Raw genomic sequence first — 7,451 nt, 5'->3', positions numbered from 1 at the left:
CCTTTGTAATTTTCTTTGGTCCTTCCCCTGACAACTAAGGCTGTTCCTTTGCCTTTTTCCATTGTCTTTCTATTGGTTTCTTCAGTAAGCAGACTTCCTTCTACACCTGCTATGTTCAAACCATCTGGAGGTGCAGAATTACTCAAAGCTGTGCGAAAAGTGTCCCAACTTTCCGGCAATGTGATCAACAGGAACATAGCTCTAACAGGTTCATCAAACTTGACACCTTGAGCTGACAATTGACTATAGATTGTGTTGAATTCATTCAGATGATTGGACATAGGTGTCCCTTCTTTCATCTTCAAGTCAACAAGCTTCTTAAGCCAGTATACCTGTGAAGCTGCACTCTGCTTCTCATAAAGATCACTCAGCTTTAACCATGCTTGATAAGCCGACATCTCGTCTGCTACATTGAAGTAAACGCTTTCTGCCAAAGTCAGCATAATGGTAGAAAGTGCCAATTCATCCATTTCGCTCCATTCATCTTCGTCCATATCTTCTGGTTTTATCCCCTTGAGCTTTATAGGTTTTATCTGCTTCTTTTGTACCAACACGTGCCAAATCTGCTTCTTCCACAATGGGAAATTGGTTCCATCCAGCTTCTTGATATTGTAAAGACCAGTGTCCTGTGATCCAGCCATAGCTACGCTTCACAGTAGTTTACTTTCTTGGGAAAAATTCGGCAGAGTTTCCCCTGTAAACTGACCTCTGAACCAATATCAACCTGTCAAATGAACCAAGAAAGCTTCAGATTCTGCAGAAATTTTGGCACAGTCTCCTTTGTAAAATGGCTCTGGTGTACTAAAAACAGACCAAAAAACAGCTCAAAAAACCACTGTCTCTCTAACACTGTAAGCTGTGGGTAAACCTGTCCTGCACCTGTACTGTCTCTGACTGTCCTGTCACTGTCCTGTAAGCATAGACTGCGACAATGCCTCAACGGCAGTAAAGCAAAGATGCAATCCCAACTGTCTAACTCACAGTCAATACATCCTAGCTGCCTATCTAAGGGTGCTCGAGGGATCACTCCAAGACCTGTATCACCGAAAGGATCTCAACATTCGAGAATCCCCCAGCTCAATAAAACCTCACTCGACCCTCAACAAAGGCTGCAGTAAATCTGACAATACATAGACTTCCAACAAAGTCATACATCCACAAATTTCCCACTGTATGCTGTAACCGTTGCGGTGGTTGTTTGCTGCGTGACTCACAGCCAGCAAACCCTCAACAGACATACATCATCTCTGACAATACATCCCATGTGGAAGTACCTGCAATGTCAGGATGAAATTTGGAATATCAAGCAGCAAACACAATCTACGTGATGAACTAGTGGATGTCTCCTACAGTCTGTGTGTAGATGCGCCCGTGTCGTATGTGACACGCCTCCAAGAACTGTGAGCCATCCTTCGATTTGTAGACAGCCACAAATCAACACTCTGGGAGTGTCGATATCCTCAGCACCTGCAGTCGTAGGCCGAAAACCCCAAATTTGCAGAGTCGGATCTGCACCCGCTGAGACCATGTAGTCGAAAATGGCCTGCGCAGAACTTTGTCGAAGCCGAACGGTGACCGAGGTGACCGAGATGACCTCACAAGATTTGGGGCCGTGTCTTTGCCTGTCGAATTTCACTCCAATCTGAGCTGGTGACTCTAGCCTCCTGCAGTGCTGCCCGGAGCCTCGATCTGAGCTCTGATACCAGTTGAAGGAGTACGAGCGGAAGTGCGACGCGAGAGAGAGTGCGAGAAGAAGAGCACGACGATATGGTGAACTCGCTCTACTATAATGTGTAGAGCATAGTGAGTTCTTATTAGGTTTTTACAAAAGAATATGTGTACATACCTGGCGGCCCGCCCACTTACCTGGGCGACCACATTGGGATTTATACCCCAACAACCAAGAGTGCCAGAATTTAAATTTGGAGATAGGTCATACATTTTCCTTCATGATATACAAAGTATTTTTTGTTTGCGGGAGGACTTTGCACTGGACACTAGCTCCAAGTATTAGGAGGAGAGGAATGGATTTGCTTCAGACGATAGTAGTGATGAGGAGGCAATGGAGATCTCTAGTAACCCAATGGACTGCCTTAAACTCTACTTTGAAAAGGCAAAAAAGTATAAAGAAAGCCTTCCTGATGAAGCCACATTTCAAACTATTCAAAATAATCTTAAGCCATCAACTAGTAAATAGGATATGGAGGATTGGTTTAAGCGACCCCCCCCCCCCCCCCCCCCCCCCCCCCCCCCCCCCCCCCCCCCATCTCTGTCTCTCTCTCTCTCTCTCTCTCTCTCTCTCTCTCTCTCTCTCTCTCTCTCTCTCTCTCACTTACACACACACATCCACAAACACTTATTTTGTATACAGTCATGGATTGCTGAAAAGGACGACTTTCTTTGTCATCGAAGAAGACAGTTCCATGGTAGGGATGCAACTCTAGGACAATATCTTCCTGGTTTATGTAAGGCACTCATCCTAATCTTCCACAACGGAATGTCACAAGAGGGGAATACTGCAACCTATGCTTTCAAGACATTATCTCGCTTCTTAAGTGGTCCAATGCTGCCACAAAATGCTGACAAAGTTATCCTTGTCGACAAGGTTTTTGGGAGAGAATGTTTTGGTTACTCGCCAGGATATGGGGGCCGTGCAACATATTACTACACATACACAGCAATGGCATTATCTTTAGGAAAAGAAAACCCTACTAAACTCTTAGAGTATGGCAAACATTTAATGATCAGATATAAGGGCAAGGTTCCAAATGATATTTGCAAATCATCAAAAGGTTGAAATAGTTGTGGTACATGTTGAATTTAATTCTACAGGCATTTATGGTACATCCGATAATCTAAACTCTAACTCTCTTGTTCCACCGATTATTGGCATATTGCATTGTCTCCCTCCACCCCATTTGACTTTCGAGAGCACTTGAGTCGTTGAATGCGTCTGCTCCCTTTCTTTTCTGAAGTTGCAAATGTCTGATTACCTGTACGGTTGTTGAAGAGGCAAATACTTGCTTTTGTTGCATGCGATGAATGATTCTGCGATAAAACCAATGAAATAACTCCTTCACACTGTTTGCCTTATTTCGAGAACCTCCATGCTGTGTGTGTTTGAAGTAGGAATTTCTAGCCATGTAATGAGACTTCTCTAGGCCCTGGGTTTTCCATATACCTGGATTCCCATACTTTTGGATGAAGTATGGCAAATGATAAAAAATAATGTGCTGCAAAACAAGAAATTTATTTAGAAATTTAAACACAAACTTAGTACTAAGACTATCTGAGGTGCTTTGAATTTACCATGTACTGAGTGATTTGAGTGTCAGTCCATGCTGTCTTGAAGGATTTTTTTAGTAGCTGAAGGTTCTGTTTAAACTTGCTAAGATTATCTTGCAACCAAGAATAATTCTCACAAATTTGAAATAACGTGTCAATGGAACGCCACACATCACCCTTTGCATTGCGAGTTGGGTGATCTTGGTATTTCACTACTAAATGAAGTTTTTTCTAGTGCATATACTCAACTTTGCTAATGTAGGTAGAGTGATATACTCTCCCTCGCTTTGTTAGCTTCACATCTTTCATACCTTGAGGTTTAGATAGAAAATGGCGTGCCTTGACCCCACCTATGGATGGTTTGGAGGGTACATATTTCTCATTGGTTGATCTTTTTTGGTCCCACTAGATTTTCAAATTGCCCCCATGTAAACCAATATCTGACAAAACTAGTTCCAAAGCCTCTAGAGCAACTTGTCGTTCAGCTGACTTTTTGATTTTCCAAGAAAACCCAATGTACAGATATACCAACTTCTCTACAATTCGGAAAAGACCATGCATTGTACAAATATGGACATTAACAAGTGATATCTCCACAACTGGTCAAAAATTAGAGTCTTGATTGAAACGAGTAGGAGCTTTTCGCCACCACTTTGGGTCCATCACCTTTGCAGGCTCCATGCAATACAAGCATGGAGACTTTGCCATGGCACCCATTCCACAATTATACATAGACTTCAGTGTTTTGAGGTCACCTGCAAGATGCCATTGAAAGTCTCCTCTCCTATCTACAACCAATACCTCTCCTTGATTCATTTGCCTATCAATGATATGTGGAATAAGGGTTTGATGGAACACCCAAAATAAAATGGCATGGTCTTCTTTCTTTACCTGCAAGATTAATCCTTATGAGATACAAAAAATAAATCTAAAATTTAGGTACAATAGAGGGCTTGCTAGAGCTACAAAATTGGAGATAACTAGATTACCTGAAATGCACCAAGCCACGATATGTTTGTTTCTGATGGAGCACTAAAGTATGAAGGGTCATCAATGGGACATTTGGAAAGAGCCCTATTCATTAATGTGATTGTAACTTGCTCTAGCTTCTTCTGAATCTCACACTCATCTAGCTTCAAAACAAAATGTAGAACGCCACCTGTCTCTTCAAATGTGATATTGTAGAACTCTATCATTCTAGTTTGTAACAAAGTGAGGTCCATGAAGATATTGTTGTACTCATCATAAGTGACAGTAGTTCCTTGTGAGCTATAAATATCTTGAATATGAAATGGACATCCAATGAATTCTGTATATTCATTATTTAGCTGTAGTCTTTCCTTCCAAATACTTGCAGCTGTTGATAAAATCTTAGACTTTATTCCCTTCTTTACAAACATGGAAGAGATAGACTGTTGAATAGCTGAGTAACCTCTTTTACTAACTCCAAGGAAGTCCAATGTACCCTGTATATGCTTGGCAGGCACTGCATTCTTTGAAATGAATCTGTCAACAACATCCCGTTGCAAAACCTTAAACTTTTTGTGATTTATTATATCCTTTGCAAGACCACTAGTTATCAATGGATTTAACTGATTTCTTACATTGGCCTTCGGGTCTATGTTTTCTTTGTCTGGATAGATAGCATCTCTACAAAGAAAGCATAACTAACATAAGCAAAAACTTAGAATAGTTTAAATTAATTAGATAGTTTACAATACTCACCTCAATGCTTGGATTCTTTTCTTAAGGCCGCCAGAGCCTACCTTCAACGTTTCAAGATTCCATAGTTTCTTTTTTCGCACACGAGTGCCTAACATTGTCTCTTTGTTTCGTAATGACCGTACCTTTGTTGTTCGCAAGACCTGTGATTCTCGTGTGCGCTGCATTACAATATTTTGGTCCCCATAATGCAAGTTTGAAAGTATCTGAATCTCATTTGCTTGGTGCTTCACCATGTATTTATAAGTTTCTGATTTGTTGTTTAGAGCTTTACAGTAGCCAAGCAATCCATTCTCTCCATTACCTGCAAAGGTCAATAAGTTAGTGGGATTTAAAAATGTAGGGAAAGCATTTGTCATGGGATCTAATGGATAAAGTGATCCTTTTGTCCAAATATCTAAGTGTTTTGCTTCCTCTGCTTCTGAGTCTCTCTGTCATGATCAGTGTCACTTTGATGTTAGTTTTGTCTCGCTTAGACAGTGGTGTATATTGGGGATCCAGGTCAATGTGTAGATGATAGAAGGGTCTTTTAAGGAGGACATTTGTGGGGGTGGAAGAAGAAGCCATGTATGCAACAATTCCAGAAAGGAAGGATTTCTTTAAGGTCAGCGCACAAACAGTGAGAGAGTAAGGAGAGAGCAGGTTTGGAAGGATACATCCTATTTCCTTTAGTCATACGTTCCATGTACATGAAACTCCCTCCAATTCTAGGACGTTCATTAAATGCAATTGAAAACGGTTTATCCTTCAATCATCACGGCCATTATGACACTGTGGCAAGAATATACTTGTACGTGCACTTTTTGAATGGTTATTCCAAGTTTACAATTGCTTTTACCACACCTATTTTCTAGAGAGAGAAATTCAAAATTCTATTTTTCTTAGAAGGCCCTCCAAATGACCTCCGAAATTTCCTAATGGCTTACCGTACTCGGTCAACATCAGCGACGGCATCATCTTGGATGATGACAGCAAGAAGGTGATCTTGCGTATGCACGGCCTTTGCTTTCAGGTGTTTCCACAATACATACTAAACACCTGGAGTGAAGTGCCAAATGATAGTAAAAGATAGAGGCATCAGCATGCTGCATGACGAGTTTCCTGTGTCAAGTCGGGATGAGAGCTTCAATGAAGACCCAATGAAGGTGCGGATGGGCAAATACTGCAAGCACAAGTGTTCTAAAGTGCAAAAAGCAATAAAGCATGGGTGGAACATGCTAGATTGGATGGCCAAAGAAGATTGAAAGAATGCAAAGTGAGCAACGTGCAAGAATCTTGACAAGTGGAAGCAACAAAAGGAGGCAACCAAAGTGCGAGTAGAGGTAGGGATCTCGCACCACTTGGGGAGCGGCGAATGGGCATCATTTAAGGTTGATTTTGTAAGTGTTTCTGCATTGCCCTTTAGGTTTGGTAGTTATGGATAATTGTACTTTTAAATTCTAACATAACATATTCTTTGTATGTTTTGAACAGTGGTCGATGACAGGACGTGACCCCACACCGTACGAGTTCGAGTATGCGGGCAGAAAGGGCTTACACGTCCTTATGGACATTCTAAGTTCTCGCGTCGGCATGGTTAGTATTTCACTTTACTCTCTTACATTTGTTGTATTTTAATGATAACATAAGAAAATAGACTGTTTTGTAATTATGTGTTTATACTTACAAAAAGTTTTATTGTTTTTTTTTTTGTAGAATCCGATAGATACGCCGCCTGGACGTGATGAAACGGACAACGTCAATCTAGCCATAGCAAGATAGCACTAGTTTTCTTTTGTCATGTATATATGATGACGTGTGTACGCCATTTTGTAACTATTGGTCTATGATGTATTTTCTCAATAATGACAATTGTGTTGTAGCTATTACATCAAATGATTTTGCTTATGATGTGTATAATTTTGTCATTGTATCACTTTTATCAATTCACTTTCTTCAAACTACTTTTGTCTGTCATTTTTGTAACTATTGGTCAACGATGTATTTTCTCAATAATGACAATTGTGTTCTAGCTATTACATCAAATGATTTTGCCTATGATGTGTATAATTTTGTCATTGTATTACTTTCGTCAATTCACTTTCATTGAACTACTTTTGTCTGTCAATTTTGCATCTTTATTTTTGGAAATAATGTTCAATATGGTGGCAGGGCATTCGGTACCCTGCTACCCAATTTTTTTAATTCTTGAGCATCGCTATAAGCGTCTCTATATAAGGTTCTGTAGCGTTGCTATAATCGTCGTTAAAATGAGGACTATTGTGTCGCTATAGGCATCTCTATATAGCAACTCTTATAGCGACATTTATAGAGACGTCTATAACGACGCCTATAGCGATGTTTCCATTTCGACGCTTTTAGCAACGCTTTTATCGACATCGGGGGATAAAAACTCCGATTGTAGTTTTGTTACTACAGCCATCACAAAGTGCACATAACCTCTT

This window comes from Adiantum capillus-veneris, chromosome 11, assembly GCF_014529385.1.
Source record: "Adiantum capillus-veneris isolate H3 chromosome 11, ASM1452938v2, whole genome shotgun sequence".
Lineage (NCBI taxonomy): Eukaryota > Viridiplantae > Streptophyta > Polypodiopsida > Polypodiales > Pteridaceae > Adiantum > Adiantum capillus-veneris.
Note: the sequence above shows the minus strand (reverse complement) of the source record.